Genomic DNA, 20,007 nt, shown 5'->3' with positions numbered 1-20,007 from the left:
TAGACACACCCTCCTGATTATTACCACTGTTGGCAGCTGAAGCCCGCTCGAGCTTCTCCACTTTATCAGTAAGTTCTTTTTTCCCCACGCCAAACCCTTGCATGACGTTAATCAGTTCACTCATTTTCTCCTTCAGCTCGAGAATATCTGCGTTGGGTAGATCCATCAGCTTAGATGTGTTGCGTCTGGTAGGGTATCTGTGCGGACGTGCTACGTGCAAAGGAATGATTCTACGTGCGTGAGCAATGATTTCTGAAACAATCAAGCACGTTAGAAACCGACACCTGCAAAATAGAAGACAAGTTATTATGATTCATGCATGAATGCAATGTCTATCCATATGAGGAACACTCTGTCTTTCGATCCTGGTTTCATCGAGACAGATAATAATTTGCCGACAACATTATGACATCAATCACCTGGTTTCACCATACAGAGTAGAAATATATGATTTAGCAAAGATATCACCCAACCATGTGTGTGCTATGTGAGTGCGCAGAAAAAGCAAATAAAGCTTGAAGATCGATCAATGAATGATAACAACCACTGTATATCAAAAGTGCACTACCCGCGTGTCGCATCCGCGAAAAACAACCGGCGGGCTAAAACAAAACAACACAGAGCCGCCACCGTGCGTTATTTATCCCAAAAGAGGGAAAGGAAACGCTCAGAGTAAACCTGGAAAAAGCATGGTCTCGCGACCAAAGAGAGATGGGATCGGGAGTCGGTTATGCGAAGGGAAGGTATTAGCACCCCTACGCATCCGTCGTACTCGATGGGATCCACGCTCAGAAGAAAGAAAAGGTTGCTAAAACAAACATCACACACGCAAGAAACAACACAGGTGGGAGAAGAGGGAAGAGGGCTCGCTAGGACATCGCATCCTATGCCTACGTATCTCGTCTGGAACGAGAATCAGAGCTACCGTAGTTCGGCTCACGCACGCCGAAACAAAACACACGCACAGACGCTGAGACATCAAAACAAATACACAAGCAGGGAAACATGGAACCCGAACGCCAATCACTGGACTTACATCAGCTTCCGAACCAAACAGACCCACACTGGAAACCAGATGCCACTTGATGGACTTATACCGGACTCCAAGCACACAACAAGAGGATACGGAATGCCAATCACTGGGCTTACATCCATCTCTTACACACGCAAGAAGAAACAAGAAACCAGTTACTAAGGAGTCGAGAACTCGAGCCTAGCAACTGTCAAGCAAACACACACAAAAAGAAAAACAAAGGGTGCCCGGAGAGATCTCGCACGACCTCCTGCCTACGTACCTCGTCTGGTATGAGGATCAGGGCAACGTAGTTCCCCTGAACAGGGGAGAAACTTTCTCCTAACCAGAGACTGGGAAATGACCAACTAGAAGGGAGACTGACTCGAGCCTAATAGTTATCATGTATTCCACAATGGTCCTAGGTTGAGTTTTCTATCTACTTGCGCAGCAGCAAGCTAATCCTAAACAGGCAAAGCAAAGCATGCAAGCATAATCAAAACAAAACAAACATTCACAATTAGCACACACTATATACAGACAAAGTGGGCTCAAACAAGGGTTAGACTGCCAAAGCAAGTCAACTGTATCAGGGTGATGTTAGCTCTTAACCCTGACATTGACAGTCAGGGTGAAGCTGATGAAAGGTGAGTGAAGATGAGGCTTCACAGCTCTTATCCCTGGCCAGGGAGAGCTTCAGACAATGAAGTGTGGGTTCAGAAAGTGGGAACCCTTCTACACTTATGACTCTGACTCAATTGTACAACTGTACAAGGATCTTGGGTTAATATCCACAATGCATCAACACCAGTTGTGTGAGCAAAGGGATGACTCAACGAGAATAGCAGGAGATGGATTACACATCTCTTGTGTTCTGCCAATTGCCTTATCAAAGGTGTTTTCCTGCTTGGGGACAAAAATAAACAATCACAAGCATTGCCTCTTAAGGAGGACTTCAGACAGGTGCCTGGCCAAGTAACAGGCCAGGTCTTCCAGACTACATGGAGTTAGTGATGCTATACCTCAATTGGTTAAGCAACCAAGCAACAGCAAAAGCAAGTTCACAATGAACTATAGCAACTAAGGTACCTGAAATCAATCTAACATGATCAGTACACAACTCAAACAGTCAAAGAAACAATTACAAGTTAACAGTTAACTGTACACAAGCAATGCATCAAGCAAAGCACAAGCCAATGCTCAACACAAATGATTTAAGAGCCACCTACAAAACAAAATTAATGTTAATCAACATCATTCAAACGAGCAACTCAAGCCAAGTGAATTAACTTCTCCATGCCACATGCCTTTTGTCATGAAAACACAACTCAACCATGAGAAGCAAACCCCTAGGACAAAGCCTAGGGTCAATGGGGTACCAATAATAGAAAACAGAACATGAAAATTATCAAAAATCAAGTTCAATCAATTTAGAAGCAAATCCAAGTGGTTTCACATTCATATCATTCACCAATTTCATTTCATGAAGCATTTAAGGCAAAGCATGTCATTTCAAAGCTCATTGGACCAAACAGAATGAATCAATCCAAAACAATTCAATAAATCCCCAAAAAATTCATGGCTAAACAACACTCATAACATGTCAATCACACCAAATTTCAAGTCAATTGGACAATGGGAAGCAAATCAATTAAATTCATAAAGTCAAGGCAAGGCAAAACAAGCTCATACAAGTCCTAAAATCATGCATCAAATTCAAGCAAGCACAAAGCAGAGTAGGAACATGATAAATGCACCAAACCAAAACCATGGCAAACTTTAAGGTGTCTAGAATCACTCCACAAAATTTCAAGTCCATCCAATACATATCAAGAATTTCACAAATCATTTAAGAACATGACTCACAAAAGGTCCACAATTGGTCAAACAGAAAGGAAATTCTCAAACAAATTGGAAATGCACTCAAAAAATCCACAAAGATTCATACTCAAACCTAACATCCATAAATATCAACATGCAAAATTTCATCTCATTTCAAGTTCATATGGCATGGCAAATAAAATCAAGAAGTTAGACAAGAAATGGTGTGACACAAATTGTCACACCTAGATTCAACAGCTCATATCTCACAATCCAGAAAAGCAAAAATCACAAACTATATACCAAAATGTTCATTGAGATGTCTAGTTTACACATGCAAAATTTAAGCTCCATCCAATTAATCATCATCATTTCATGATCAAAATATCAAGCAAGGTGCATGAAAGAACACATCTAAACAAACCATAGCCAAAACAGAAATCCACACATGCACAATTTTTGCAAAAATCATCAAAAAATACTAGACATGGCAAGGATCATGGTGGAAAAAATTTCATCTCAATTGGATTAGTGGTTTGTGAGTTATGAATTTTTTCATGTGGAAGAAAAATAAAAAATTGTATGAACACACATGTGAACAAGGCATGGCATATGAGAAAAAATGGAAAAGGCAAAAGTGGAAATGCTCTAGTGGAGAATCGAAGGGAGAGCGTTTTTGAAAAGAGGCGCGCTACAGCATAGTGGAGGACACGTGGTCCAATCGCGTGGCCAATAACAACTTAGCACATGCAGCATGGCGCAAAGTGGATCAAAACGTGTTCTAGAGAAGAAATTTCAAATGTTCATCATGTTCATCCACGAACCCTAAGCTCAAGAAGAATTTCTCACAGAAATGAACAAAACCTATATCACTAGAAAGGTCTTTCAACCAACAACACGAATCACAAATCATTTAGACCTAATTCTTCCTGGATCAAGAGATACGAGGAAAAACATTTTCACATATGAAACTTCTAATCCACATAACATTCTTGTTTCTCAACGAAATTTAATGGAACAAAGTGCATATTACTCCACATCCAAAGATCTATCTAAAGCATGCATCAATTTCATGAATCATCACATTCGAAAACTAACCTTAATCGGATAGCAGTGCTGAATTTGAGGTTTTCTGGCCTTGGCAATGCAAAACAGATGCTCTTTGATGCTTGTAGGAGTGGATGAAACAAAGCTTTGATGTTGATTGTACACGATTTAGCTCAAATCTCCATTTGCCATTGTTGAGCACACTTGTAACAGTCCCAAATTCAGCTTGAAAATGATGAGATCTTGCTTCCAACAGCTTCAATAATGCACATGGATCATGGATTGATGAAGATCTTGGCAAGGTTTGTGAAGAAAAATTGCAGAAAAAGTGAGAGAGAAAGATGAAGAGTTTTTGGATTTCTAGATCTAGATCTCAATTCTGTTATGATTAATCAGAAAACAGTTATGATTATGGTTTTATATGTGATGTTAATGATGTTGTTAATCCTAATTAGTGTAAATGCAATGGTTAAGTGAAAATCAAGTTTCATGCTAAATGGCCAATTGGTGAATTCACCCTCCCTTGTGAAAATCAATGCAACAGTGCCAATTTCTGGTTTGAGCAATTCAGAAATGTTGTTTGTAAGCTAATGCAAGTGGAATCATGTGAAAACAAGGCATAGTTTGCAAAATGACCATTTTCCCTCCAATTTTCAAATTAAGTTCACTTGAAAAATGCACTTTTTGTGTGATGAGTTTTCATGAAATGTAATGCTTGTTTTGGATAGAAGAGATCAAAAGAAATTTGCTCAAAAAAGTCTCACTCCATTTGGCCTTGTGAATCAAAAGTTATGCCTCTTTGAAATTCAACTTTTCTTGACAATGATCAAGCCATAACTTGCCAACCACACATGAGAAATTCATGTTATTGGACTTTTTGGAAAGGTGAGAGCAATATCTACAACTTTCATGTTGAACAAAATTTCATTTGAAGCATTTTTGGACATGTAATTTTAAGGAGAAAACCTTTCCATTTTTGGCAATTTTGAATTACAAGTCACTTTCTATTTTTGGAAAGTTTTCACCTGACTTTATTTTCTTCATTCTTGATGTTTGAAATGTCAAATGAAACTTGTTTGGACATGAATGAAGTGTCTCTAACCCTCTCCCACCTCCAAATCCACCAGTTGACCTTTGGTTGACTTTTTCTGACTGATAGATGAATTGGCTGTGCATAGATGAAATTGAGCCTCAAACTCCTGATGAAATGGCTCAATGATGAAACCCTAGCTTCCATAAGCTCAATATAACCATATGATGATCCCAATATACATTAAAAACCTCATCTCCTTGACAAGCCCTGATTGGCACAATACAACTGATTAGGGTTGACCAGAGGTCAAAACCCTAATCTCCAAGGTATCTGATCAAGCATAATGAATCTCTTGGTGATGATAAAACCATGATGATGATGATGTACCATTTCAACCAAGATCAAGCTCAACCCCCTTGAAGAATCAAGAAACCCTAATTTGAAACACCAACCCTCAGATGATTAGTGATCCATTCAATGAAACCCTCAGCTTGAATATCTCAACCTCTTTATCTTCTGATCAAGACCTATGAGGATGACTTGCTTATGTTGCCATATGATATGCAAATATGCAATGCCTAATGACTTAAAAAATGATATGCACTATGCTCAGCTAGTCCCAAGAGAGGAGGGCAAATTTTGAGGTGTTACAGCTGCCCCTATTCAATCCATTGTGAACCTGTCGATATGAATAGCCTCGACTTTCAGATGATCAGGATGAAGAGTGATTGAATACCAAGAACAGACGAACAATTTGCACTCTGATGGGAAAATAATTAACAATGCCTGTCAGAATCGGCAAAGAAACGATCTTGAAAGAAAACCCGTATGGTACGAAAAAAGTCGGCCGGAATCCCGAAACAGAAATGTCGACCTGGATACCAAAATAAATGGTAACGCAGGGATAACCATGGCCTGAACACCACATCCGCTGGGGATTATCATATCTCTCCTTTTTTTTTTCTTGAACCCCGAAACTTTCTGATGATTTCTCTTTTTTCATTTTCTTGAACCCCGAAATTTTCTTTCGCGCAAGTGATCCCAGATCATTGCATTTGAACCCCAACATCTTGTTTGCCAAAATAATGAACCCCATTCTCCATTTGAACCCCAGTCGCCTGACGATAGCTTGCGATCGCCATTGTGAACCCCGTTCTCCAGAAAACACCATGTGTCTCCTTTTCTCCATTTGAACCCCACTCTCCAGAAAATGCCTCAACATTTCCCTTTCTCCATTTGAACCCCACTCTCCATTTTCTTGTGATAATTCCGCTGGCAACGTCGGAAATAACACCAAACACCACTCTGAGGGCGACATATCAGAGGGTACACCTTCACAAAAGGAAGGTAACATGTGCATCTCTTCCTCAGAAGAAACCCATAACGACTTCTGTTGGCCTCAGCCAAAGTCTAAGGTGACACATGAACAGAAGATAATCCTGAGGACCTCATCCCGGATATAATCTTCAACTCCAATCTCCATTTGGACCCCGTTCTCCAGAAAATGCCGCAACACTTCCTTTTCTCCAATTGAACCCCGATTATCGCGCTGATCGCGTAACGTCCTTTGATCTCATTTCCATCTCCGCTTGACGGAAAAGTTTTCTCCAGTATCGCACTACTGAAGAACATTGCTGATCTGACATCATGATGCTAGACTCCTCAGAGTAACATCCTCCAACTTCTGTCTCGCACGACAGAAATCTCCTTCAGTATCGCACTACTGGGGAATATTGTTGACCCAACACCACGATGTTAAACTCCTCAGAGTAACATCTTCACCATCCGGCGAAACCAAAACCTCAAGCGGTAACCACGACTCGAGTAACTGATACTTGCAATGCTGATGATTTTCCAACTAGTGAAACCACTCCTCAAACGGTAACCACGGCTTGAGTAGCATCTTCATCCACTGGCAAAACCAAATCTCAAACGGTAACCACAGCTTGAGACTAGCATATGCTTGCAATTATGATGCATGATTGATTTTTCTGCGTAATGCTCCATAATTATGGAAATGCTACGCGATTTATTATGCAATATGCTATGCTTATTCTACATGATGAATGCATAAAAAGTATCCCCCTCAAGGGACTCTTCTGGGGAGCTCGAGACACTCTGCTGAGGAACTCGACAACACTCCGATCTCCACCCTGCTGGGGAATAACACTGCTGCTGGGAAAAGGCAACCCTTGCTGGGGAAAACCTCCTTTGCACCTGATCCGCTTGGGGAATTGCTGGGGATAAGAACCCCCAACGCCCTCTGTGGGGAAACAACGGTCTTTGACTTGCTGAGGAACTAAATCCCGACTCTGCTTTGGGAAACCCTCACAGATACCTCCGATGGGAACTAGCAACCTTCAGGCCTGGCGACTGGGGAAGCATCGATCTGAAACCTGCTGGGGATAACCATCCTGACCCTGCTAGGGAAGCCACAGACCTTGAATCTGCTGGGGAGTTAGTCCTCACAACTCTGCTTGGGGAGATGAGGAAATGTGGATACTGAACACCCGTCGACTCGTCGACCCTTGTATTCATCATCCAAATCCACTATCCGCTTTCCAATTTTGAGAACTCCCAGACTCGTCTGGACTTTTCTGATTCATCACCTTGTATCCCCAACCGCTCCGCACTCGACGAAGAGCGAACTCCTGGGACCATACAGACTTTTCTAATCCTCAGACTTTGAAGAGTCTTCTTGATTAATTTCCAAGGATCGTCGTACGTCTCACCGTCTTTTCACCGTTTCCATTTATTCGTCCCTGATTGGACTCCATGGGGATTGTTTTGTCAACAGCTTCCATATCACCACCTGCAAGTGAGTGAAAAATACCTAATAGTACCTGCAAAACAGATCGTTAGATAAAACTGTGCCCCAGGCGTGTCAAGATTTCAACACTTGGGTCACTCAACCTTCTGAATAAAATTTCAAGCTTTCAATCTTATAAGCATGCATTGGAAGAGACCTGTATGTCTTAAAATGCAAAGATTCTTTATCACAATATCTGGATGTTTTTGCAATCAAAGCGGTAATGAAAACAAAAAACAAAATTATTTCACTAAATATGCATTTTATTGATTGAAAAAGTGTGGCTCAAATTGAGCAATACAAAGGAAGCAATTCCTGAAAAGAGGTAATTGCGCACAAAAGGAAAATCTATCCTAATGGCAATGTGAAACCCGTAATCTCATCGAGTTCCAACTCGGTTACACCCCATATGTGCTTAGACTCTCCGTGCTTTCTGCCTTCTGAACAAGACGCTTCTGACTGATCCCTACCGGGTATTATCCATGTGCCTTAACCAAAGCGCAAACGATCACGCCAGACGCAGTTGTTCGTTTCAATCCCTCTTTTGCCTGGACCACCCTTTCGGGTTTTCAGTCCACCGGGATACCCTTTTTTGCCCAAGTCGCCTTTTCAGGTTTTCGACTTGCCGGGTGTACAATTTTTCTTTTTATCCCTAATTTTTGCCCGAACCTTTTTCATTCTGTTTTTTGGTTCGCCGGGATGCCCATTTTTTCCTGGACTATTTTATTCTTTTCGTCCAGCGGGTCTTTTTATACGAAGTATTTTTTAACTGCGTCCGCATTCACAGGGGATGGAAAATCCTCGCCATCCATGGTTGTTAACAACAAGGCTCCGCCAGAGAAAACCTTCTTGACCATGAATGGACCTTCATAATTGGGTGTCCATTTGCCCCTACAATCGTTTTGAGGAGGAAGGATCCTTTTCAGCACCATATCACCTACGTGATACACCCGAGGTCGTACTTTTCGGTCAAAAGCATGCTTCATCCGTTGCTGATACAACTGCCCATGACAGATGGCTGCCAGCCTCTTTTCCTCAATCAGGCTCAACTCTTCGTACCGGGTCCTTACCCATTAAGCCTCTTGCAACTTCACGTCCATCAGGACTCTCAAAGAGGGAATCTGAACCTCAACCGGTAGCACAGCTTCCATCCCATATACCAATGAGAAAGGCGTTGCCCCAGTAGATGTACGCACCGACGTTCGATACCCATGCAATGTAAACGGCAACATCTCGTGCCAGTCTTTATAGGTCACCACCATTTTCTACACAATCTTCTTTATGTTCTTATTGGCTGCCTCAACCGCCCCATTCATCTTCGGACGATAAGGAGAAGAATTATGATGTTCAATCTTGAATTCCCAGCACAGTTCTGCCATCATCTTGTTGTTCAAATTAGAACCATTATCAGTAATGATTCTCTCGGGAACCCCATATCTGCAAATGATGTCTCTCTTGAGAAATCTGGCAACGACCTGCTTCGTCACGTTCGTATAAGAAGCTGCTTCCACCCATTTGGTGAAGTAATCAATAGCCACTAATATGAACCGGTGCCCATTCGAAGCTGTAGGCTCAATCTTTCCGATCATATCAATGCCCCACATAGCGAACGGCCATGGAGACGACATTAAACTCAACGGATTTGGAGGCACGTGCACCTTGTCAGCATAAATCTGGCATTTATGACACTTCCGCACGTAATTGAAACATTGGGCCTCCATTGTCATCCGATAATTACCTGCCCTCAACAGCTTCTTTACCATCGCATTCCCACTGGCATGGGTACCGAACGATCCTTCATGAACCTCTTTCATCAATTGGCTTGCTTCTTTATCATCAACACATCTGAGCAAGACCCAATCAAAATTCCGCTTATACAAAACCCCATCCTTATTCAGGTAGAACACCATGGCCAACCTCCGCAGAGTCTTTCGGTCCTTCTTAGATGCTCCCTCAGGATATTCTTGTGTTTCTAGATAGCGCTTGATATCGTAATACCACGGCTTCTCATCATCAGGTGCTGTATCAACAACAAACACATAAGCCGGTCTATCCAGACGTCCTACCTCCACACTGGGGAACTGATTCCACCATTGCACCTTAATCAAGGTGGCCAGAGTAGCCAAAGCATCTGCCAACGGATTCTCTTCTCTAGGCACATGATGCATCTTCACCTTGGTGAAAAACGTCAACAATCTCCTCGTATAATCCCGATATGGAACTAAATGAGACTGATGCGTATACCATTTCCCGTTAACTTGATTTACAACCAGAGCTGAATCCCCATATATGACAAAGTTCTTGATCCTCAAATCAATTGCCTCTTCAATCCCCAATATGCAAGCTTCATATTCAGCCACGTTGTTGGTGCACTCAAATGTTAGCCGGGCAGCAAAAGGAATATGGGATCCTTTCGGCGTAACCAAAACAACACCAACACCGCTACCATTCACGTTAACGGCCCCATCAAACATCAGAATCCATTCGGATTCAGGGTCAGGCCCCTCCTCCGGGATTGGTTCCTCACAATCTTTCGATTTGAGAAACATGATGTCCTCATCAGGGAACTCAAACTTCATCGGTTGATAATCCTCAATAGGTTGCTGGGCGAGGTAATCAGACAATACACTCCCCTTGATTGCTTTCTGAGAGGTATATTGTATATCATATTCAGTCAAAATCATTTGCCACCTCGCAACCCGTCCGGTCAATGATGGCTTCTAAAAAATGTACTTGATTGGATCCATCTTGGAAATCAATAAAGTAGTATGAACCAGCATATACTGTCTCAGTCGGCGAGCAGCCCAGACCAAAGCACATCAAGTTTTCTCGAGCAGTGAATATCTTGTTTCACAGTCGGTAAACTTTTTACTAAGGTAGTATATGGCATGCTCTTTTCGACCAGACTCGTCATGCTGCCCCAATACACACCCCATAGACCCCTCGAGGACTGTCAGGTACAGAATTAACGGTTTCCCCTCCACAGGAGGCATCAGAATCGGAGGCTCCTGCAAAGATTCTTTTATTTTTTCAAATGCCGCTTGGCAATCATTATTCCACCTGACCGTTTGATCTTTTCTTAACAACTTGAAAATCGGTTCACACGTGGCTGTTAGATGAGATATGAACCGTGAAATGTAGTTCAATCTACCTAAGAAACCACGAACCTCCTTCTCCGTTCTCGGTTCAGGCATTTCTCTTATTGCTTTTACTTTAGCAGGATCAACCTCGATTCCTTTCTCACTTACAATGAACCCCAGCAATTTACCGGACCGCACTCCGAAAGTGCACTTGTTCGGATTCAACCTCAGTCTGAACTGTCTCAATCGGTCGAACAACTTGGCCAGATCTACCAAATGCCCCTCTTCTGTTTGGGACTTTGCTATCATGTCATCAACATAGCATTGGATTTCATGATGAATCATATCATGAAACAAAGTCACCATGGCCCTCTGATAAGTAGCATCGGCGTTCTTGAGACCGAATGGCATCACCTTGTAACAAAAAGTGCCCCGCGGTGTAATGAACGTTGTTTTCTCCATATCATCTGGCGACATTTTGATTTGATTATAGCCAGAAAAGCCATCCATGAAGGAAAACACCGAGAATTGAGCTGTATTATCTACCAACACATCAATGTGAGGTAATGGAAAATCATCTTTAGGACTAGCTCTGTTCAGATCTCGGTAGTCCACACACATTCTCACCTTCCCATCTTTCTTCGGGACTGGCACGATATTTGCGACCCACGGCGGATAATTAGTGACAGCAAGGAAACCAGCATCCCACTGCTTCTGCACTTCCTCTTTGATTTTCATCGCCATGTCAGGTCGAGTCCTGCGCAACTTCTGCTTCACTGGAGGACAATCTGCTCTCAACGGTAGCTTATGCACAACAATATCGGTATCTAACCCTGGCATATCTTGATAAGACCAGGCAAAGATGTCGTCATACTCTTTCAACAATGCCACCATTCTGCTCTTGACACTCTCCTCCAAAGCAGCCCCGATTTTCACTTCTCTCTTGACCTCGTCCGTACCCAGGTTCACAACCTCAATCTGCTCTTCGTACGGCTGAATCACCTTCTCCTCTTGTTTCAACAACAAGGCTAATTCCCCTGGCAGTTAGTTCACAATCTTCTTCGCCTTCTTCTTCGGCATGATAGATCGGATTGTCGAAGTCATATGAGGGTGTAACAGGATTGTTATCAATGAGATCCGGAGAATGATCGCATCTGCATGAATGTTGATTCATGCATTGCTTTAGAGCCGGAGCGAGACAAATCGAAAAGAGAAATGAAAACAAACATTGCCATTTTTATTTTGTTTTTATTTTTAAACTGCAAAAATAAATGAAAAATAGGGAACACCGCTTTTAATTGAAAAACATCCATTTATTGATGATGCAAAATTTGCAAAGATGAACATGAGGTGACCCTTACAATGAACCATTACGTGTTGGGCAACACGTATGGTTTTCATGCAGATAAAATTGAAAACAGGAAAATATTACTCTTCGAGCAGAGTGACCTGGATGATCTTTTCAGCCTTCCAGTTCTGGATTCCCATCCCTGGTGCGCACGGCTTTATCCACTGGTCAATCTCACAGTCACTATCAGCTTCATCACCCACCATGCAGATGTGATTTGGATCCAGCATTCCAGCACTGGTGAACGTGACTGACGTACGGCGTCCTCTGCCTTGTCCCACCGAGCCTCTGCCTGGCTGATAACCTACTCCAAAACGGTCTTTCTTGGCGGAGATATCCATCATCCTACCCCAACCGGGAGCCTCTCCACTCTTCACCACCTCAGCGGCCTGCTTATACGAAGATATGGATGGTTTCTCCTCCTCTTTGGCAAAAAGAGCATTCTCTACCTTAACGGTTTCAAATGCTTGACTCGGCGTCTCCCATATTTCGCCGTCCATTTCAACGTACTTGAAAGATGACAGGTGGCTGACAAAGATGTCTTCTTCCCCGCACACGGTGACAACCTGTCCTTCCCAGATGTATTTCAGCTTCTGGTGCAAAGTCGAGGTTACTGCCCTAGCAGCATGGATCCATGGGCGACCCAACAGGCAACTGTATGCCGGCTAAATATCCATGACATAGAAAACAAACTTAAACACCTCAGGGCCTATCTTCACCGGGAGTTCGACCTCTCCAAATACAGCCCGCTTTGACCCATCAAATGCCCACACTATCAAATCAGTGGGAGTCAGGATCAACCCTTCACAATTCAGCTTTGCCAGAGCTTTCTTTGGCAACACATTCAAAGAGGAGTCGGTATCAACCAGCACATGCGAAAGCACGGCTCCTTTACATTCCATTGCAATGCGTAAAGCCCGGTTGTGATTCCTTCCATCCACAGTCAAATCCATGTCGTTAAAACCCAGCCCATGGCTGGCATGCACATTAGACACCACCGTCTCCAATTGGTTGATTGTTATCTCTTGAGGAACATAGGCTTTCTTTAGAATTTTCAACAGAGCCTCTCTATGCCCTTCGGAGCTTAACAGCAAAGATAGAATTGATATTTTGGAAGGAGTCTGCTGCAGATGGTCCACAAGCTTGTACTCAGACTTCTTCATGATCCTTAAGAATTCTTCTGCTTCATCATCAAGTTCTTTTTCCGACCCTCCAGGCGTCGGTGTCACCACGGGAGTACCATCACTCACCACTGCTTGTTTTCCTTTCGCCCTGGCTAAAGCCTCGGCCTTTTCTTTTTTCTCTTTTTCTCCTTCCCCACCCCTCAACGCATCAGGAGCAAACAGTCTTCCACTGCGAGTAAAACCACTGGGTCCGGCATTATCCACCTTTGAAACGGTGGTTTCATCCGCAGTTTGGTCCTCTACCTTCTCTCCGTTGCAATATACCTCTCCACCATAATGCCATGGCACGACATCATCTTTGTCATAAGGGATCGGCCCAGGTACCGTGATGGTAACTGGAGCCGCTTCAGCCAGAGTTGACAAATCAACCGGATCAAAGTAAATCGTTATGGTGGAGACCTCATCTTTCCCCATATCAACCTTCTTTTCAAATCTGAGGCTTCCATCGTCCATCAACCTCTGGACAGTTCCCTTCAACAGTGTACATCCCTCAGGAGTAGTACACGCAGTACAATCAACACCACAGCCCGGATGAACCCCATTCAACAACAACTGCCTTTTGACCTCAGCCAAAGGAGTCTTCAACTGATCAACAGACAACAGCCCAATTCTGTTATCCTCAGAGATAGCATTCACCTCCCTTTGACCATGCGCAGGCATGGGATTAGCATTAACGTTGGGATATGGTGTGAAGTTGATCGCCTTTGAATCCACCAGGTCTTGAACCACGTGCTTAAAAGCTTTGCAGTTCTCTATGTTGTGTCCGGGCGCACCTGAATGAAATTCACATTTGGCATTCTCATCGTAATTGGCTGGCCTCTGATCAGGTCTCAAAGGTGCCAGAGTTCTTAACTGTACCAACCCCAGATCTGTCAACTTCTTCAACAAGAAGGAGTAGGTCACAGGCGGCCTGTCAAACTGTCTATCATTCATTCATCCCCGCACCTGATAACCAGCCCTTTGAGGCCTCTGCTGAAATGGTTGTCTTTGCTGTTGAGGTTGCTGCTGTTGCTGTTGCTGTTGCTGATTGTCAGCAGGAATGGTTACCGCAGCAGTGTGCTGAAAGTAACGATCCCTACTGGGTTCTCTCTGAGTGTACACCGCACTGGTATCACCCTCTTTCTTCCTCTGGCCGTTCCCGAAAGGCTTCTTCGATCCTGAAGATGAAGCATTACCCTGAATCTTCCCGAGTTTCAGCCAACTCTCAATCCTCTCTCCAGCCACTACGATGTCTGCAAAGTTTGTCACTGGACAACCAACCATCCTCTCGGCGAATGCCCCCTGCAGGGTACCCATAAACAGATCAGACATCTCCCTGTCCACTAGTGGAGGTTGCACTCTGGCAGCCAACTCCCTCCACCTCTGAGCATATTCTTTAAACCCCTCGTTATTCTTATAAGACATACCCTGCAGCTGGGTACGACTCGGGGCCATATCAGTGTTGAACTGATACTGTTTAAAGAACGCATCCCCAAGATCTTGCCAACTCTTGATATCAGAAGACTTAAGCTTGGTGTACCATTCCAAGGAGCCTCTAGACAGTCTGTCTTGGAAAAAGTACATCCATAACTTCTGGTCCATAGTGTATGTAGAGATCTTATGGACAAATGCTTGCAGATGAGTTTCCGGGCAGGAACTCCCATTGTATCTATCAAAAGCGGGCGCTTTGAACTTCTGTGGGATCACAATCCCCTCAACCAGCCCCATATTTGACATGTTTACGACCCCGAGAGTGGCATAGCTTTCAAGAGCTCTGATCTTTTCAGCCAGCAGCTGAATCTCTTTATTCCGAGGTTGGACGCCATATTGCCCAAACGGCTCGTTGTACATGGAGAATTGGTCAGCTTCTCTGTCATCATCGACCCCGAAGAAAGGCGGGAATAGACTATCCTTCAAATTCTGACCCATCAGACCAGTTTGACCACCAGTGGCGACACCAAAACCACCAGCATTGTTTACCACACCCACCGTTGTTCTTTTTCCACCATCTCTGGAACCACCCAGCCCCTGGTTGGAGACACCATCCAGGTTTACACCACTATTAGCAGCTGAAGCCCGCTCGAGCTTCTCAACTTTGTCAGCCAAAGCTTTCTGACCAACTGCAAAACCCTGCATGATGTTGATCAGCTCATTCATTTTGTCTTTCAGCTCAAGAATATCTGTGTTTGGGAGATCCATCAGTCTGGGAGTATTGCGTCGAGTAAAATATCTGTGAGGGCGTGTTGAGTGCAAATGTACAACTCTACGAGCACGAGCAATGATTCCTGAAACAATCAAGCACGTTAGAACTGATACTTGCAAAATAAAAACATGTTATTATGATCATGCATGAATGCAGTGTTTATCCTCATGAGGAACACTTTGTCTCTCGATCCTGACTTCATCGAGACAAATAATAATCCAGCAGCAATATTCTGATATTCAGCATTTGATTTCATCATACAGATCAGAGATATATGATTTAGCAAAATACCCCCAACCATGTGTGTGCTGTGTGAGTGCATACAGTAAAGCAAATAAAGCTTGAAGATTGATCACTGAATGAAAACAATCATCACATAGCAAAATGCACAAAGAGTGCCATAGTCATACATCACAGCTGATACAAGTCAAACACAATCCTCCAGAATCAGAAAGGAAAATACAAGCAAATGAATTCCGTCAACAAGCTTGACGGTAATCCACACAAATGATAAAGGTCTATCCGGATGAGGGTCCCATAGACGGCCCTATATCATCAACCATTTTCGCGAACTCTGCGGCGAACCTGAGCTCGGTGTTCTCTTGCTGTAATCTCCCCACCTCTTTCTGGTGAATCTTCATCTGCCTGAAGTAATGATCTCTCTCAGCAATGTAATGATCTCTCTCGGCGATACAATGATCTCTCTCGGCAATGATCTTCACATTCTCTGTTTCCTTAATCTTCAGCTTTGCCTCCCACTCAGCGATGAGGATTCTGACTCTGTCATCCCTCTGATCCCTCACGAGAATTTGCCTCCTCTTCTGATCTTCAATGACCTTTGCAGCTCTGGCTAGCTTCTCCTTAGTGATGTCGTGCTCCCTTGTGGATGACGCTAAGACTTGACTGATCTTCCCATAGTAGGCAGTATCCGTCTCAAAGCGCTTTGCTTCCAGGGCATGTCGCTTGTCCTGATTTTCCATTCTCACTCTAATCTCCTGATTAGCCATCTGAACCCGAGCGACACTCATCTCCAATTCCGTTTTCTCTGCAAGCAACTGATCTCTGGCTCTCTTCATCTTGAGGAATTCTTCCATACTGACAGAAGAATGCGGACCCTCAATCATAGGACACCAAGGATCACCTCCCGGAAATGGTAGATGTGTAATCTCAATTCTCTTCCGAAGCCAATCATCAAATAGAGGAAAAGACCGGCTGTTGACCTTGCCAAAAGGAACCTTACCCTTCCTTTGAACGCTACGCCATGATCCAGACACCTGCCTCAACTTGGCCTGATTGCCCTCAACTGGGAAGTAAAAAGAGTCCTGAGTCTCACACTCAAGGGGAGAAACTTCCATAGCAAACCCCATCTGTCTCCTAAGAAGCGTTGGATTGTAATTAATGCAACCCTGAACTCCTATAAGAGGCACATTGGGAAAACTCCCAGAACTATATATGAAGTCTCGTCCAGCCATGGTGTTATGAGTCCAAGCTATATCAGCAACCCGCAAACCCATCAATCTGACCGACTACTTGACCGTAGGATCAAGAGAAGCAAAAGCACCTCGGGAAGGCAAATACCCCATAAACCATCTGAATAGCATCTGAGCACAACATCGGATCAGACCACCACGCCGCTTCTCGTTCCTGTTATGAACCGAGTAGTAAACATCTCCGATCAGAGTAGGAATAGGGTTCCTCTGTATGAACAATCTGATAGCATTATGGTCCACGAAGCTCTTCTGATTAGGAAACAGGATGACACCATAAATGCTCACAGCAATCAAAGCACAGACCGTCTTCCAATTACCCGCAACAGCATATTCCTTGGCTTTAGCTTCCAAGAAACTCAAGTGAAGACCAGGTAACTTTCCTTTCTCTTTCAAACCCTCCTTGATCATCTCCGAACTCAAATAAAGAGCACGGGAAATCCCGAGGACGTCAGGCTCTCCCCTAATAGCACAGAAAGGAATCTGATCTCGGATCTGAATACCCAGGATGCTAGCATAATCCTCCATCAGAGGTCCCAACAAATAATCTGGAAACACAAAACATCTCAAACCAGGGTCATAGAACTGGAGAAGAGTATGAATGGCGCTCCTGTCGCTGTCAGTGAGTCTGAAAACCATCTTCAGAATACCACCGTATGACTCTCTGAACATCCCCACATGGTCGGGTGTAATCAATGCTATCATATCTCTCAGCCCACTGATCTCTGGGTCAAAGAAGCTGTAGACAACATCGTCCTTCAAACCGGTCCTCATATCTGAGCAGAAAGTCTCTCAACCAGGATCTCGATCAAAAATGTCCCTGCATATGGATAAACATGTGTTAGATGCAGGTAAATGCAAGATGTGAATGATGCTGATGAATGAATGCAATGCATTGCCATCCTCCAAGTCATCTGGACATCTGTTGCTCTGAAGCCTGATCTCTGAACTGATCACCACCATCTGAAGGAATATGTAACCATAAATCCAACTCAAGGGTTCCGAAATAAACGGAAATGAAAGATACACCATCATCATCATCAGACAATCTCTGAGCAGATAACCACAACAATCTCTAAATCGGCCCGGGGAATCCTGAAATAAAGGGATCCCCACTGATAAATAACACGGACAACACTTCGGCGTCACAGAAATAAATGTCCATAAATCCGACTTATAAATATGACTCTGATCAACGGAACCAAAAGTCACCATCAAAGTCACCATCTGAACATGCATCTGAAAGAATCACCCTCCCCTCACAGGTAAATTCTAATCAGGTCATCCTAAGGCGGATAATAGTCTCGACAATCGGGCAAAGATACTCAACGGGTTTGCCCTTTCGGGTGTGCCATTGCAGCTCCCTTAAGATCGTCTAAACCAAAGATCCGGGAAATGATCGGTCACCAGAGTCAATAGTTCAAAAGAGGTCACCCAACCAAAGTGGAAAACCCCACAAAGGAAGAGCACTCTCAGATGAACCTCGTCCGGCTTGTGGTATATCACGTTACAATAATATGCTGATAAAGCAAATGAGGAACGTGAGACCACACTAATCCTAGGTGTATACTCGGGCCTGGGTTTTAGCCCCACTCAGAACACCCACCCCAAAACAGAGGAACCACCTGTACAGAGGACAGCAACATGATAGTATGATGCATGCAAATATTTATGCAAATATATACACAACAGAATAATAAATGCAATAAATAAAGCAACACAAGCAACCTAACTCATCCTAGAACGCTAGGAGAGACTCGCTTAGGGAAGATGGACCAGCAACAGGTCAACTTCTAAGTCCCCAGCAGAGTCGCCAGCTGTCGCATCCGCGAAAAACAACCGGCGGGCTAAAACAAAACAACACAGAGCCGCCACCGTGCATTATTTATACCAAAAGAGGGAAAGGAAACACTCAGAGTAAACCTGGAAAAAGCATGGTCTCGCGACCAAAGAGAGATGGGATCGGGAGTCGGTTATGCGAAGGGAAGGTATTAGCACCCCTACGCATCCGTCGTACTCGACGGGATCCACGCTCAGAAGAAAGAAAAGGTTGCTAAAACAAACATCACACACGCAAGAAACAACACAGGTGGGAGAAGAGGGAAGAGGGCTTGCTAGGACATCGCATCCTAGGCCTACGTATCTCGTCTGGAACGAGAATCAGAGCTACCGTAGTTCGGCTCACGCACGCCGAAACAAAACACACGCACAGACGCTGAGACATCAAAACAAATACACAAGCAGGGAAACATGGAACCCGAACGCCAATCATTGGACTTACATCAGCTTCCGAACCAAACAGACCCACACTGGAAACCAGATGCCACTTGATGGACTTATACCGGACTCCAAGCACACAACAAGAGGATACGGAATGCCAATCACTGGGCTTACATCCATCTCCTACACACGCAAGAAGAAACAAGCAACCAGTTACTAAGGAGTCGGGAACTCGAGCCTAGCAACTGTCAAGCAAACACACACAAAAAGAAAAACAAAGGGTGCCCGGAGAGATCTCGCACGACCTCCTGCCTACGTACCTCATCTGGTATGAGGATCAGGGCAACGTAGTTCCCCTGAACAGGGGAGAAACTTTCTCCTAACCAGAGACTGGGAAATGACCAACTAGAAGGGAGACTGACTCGAGCCTAATAGTTATCATGTATTCCACAATGGTCCTAGGTTGAGTTTTCTATCTACTTGCGCAGCAGCAAGCTAATCCTAAACAGGCAAAGCAAAGCATGCAAGCATAATCAAAACAAAACAAACATTCACAATTAGCACACACTATATACAGACAAAGTGGGCTCAAACAAGGGTTAGACTGCCAAAGCAAGTCAACTGTATCAGGGTGATGTTAGCTCTTAACCCTGACATTGAGAGTCAGGGTGAAGCTGATGAAAGGTGAGTGAAGATGAGACTTCACAGCTCTTATCCCTGGCCAGGGAGAGCTTCAGACAATGAAGTGTGGGTTCAGAAAGTGGGAACCCTTCTACACTTATGA

This window comes from Lathyrus oleraceus, chromosome 3 (genome assembly GCF_024323335.1).
Source record: "Lathyrus oleraceus cultivar Zhongwan6 chromosome 3, CAAS_Psat_ZW6_1.0, whole genome shotgun sequence".
Taxonomy (NCBI): Eukaryota; Viridiplantae; Streptophyta; class Magnoliopsida; order Fabales; family Fabaceae; genus Lathyrus; species Lathyrus oleraceus.
This window is presented reverse-complemented; position numbering follows the sequence as displayed.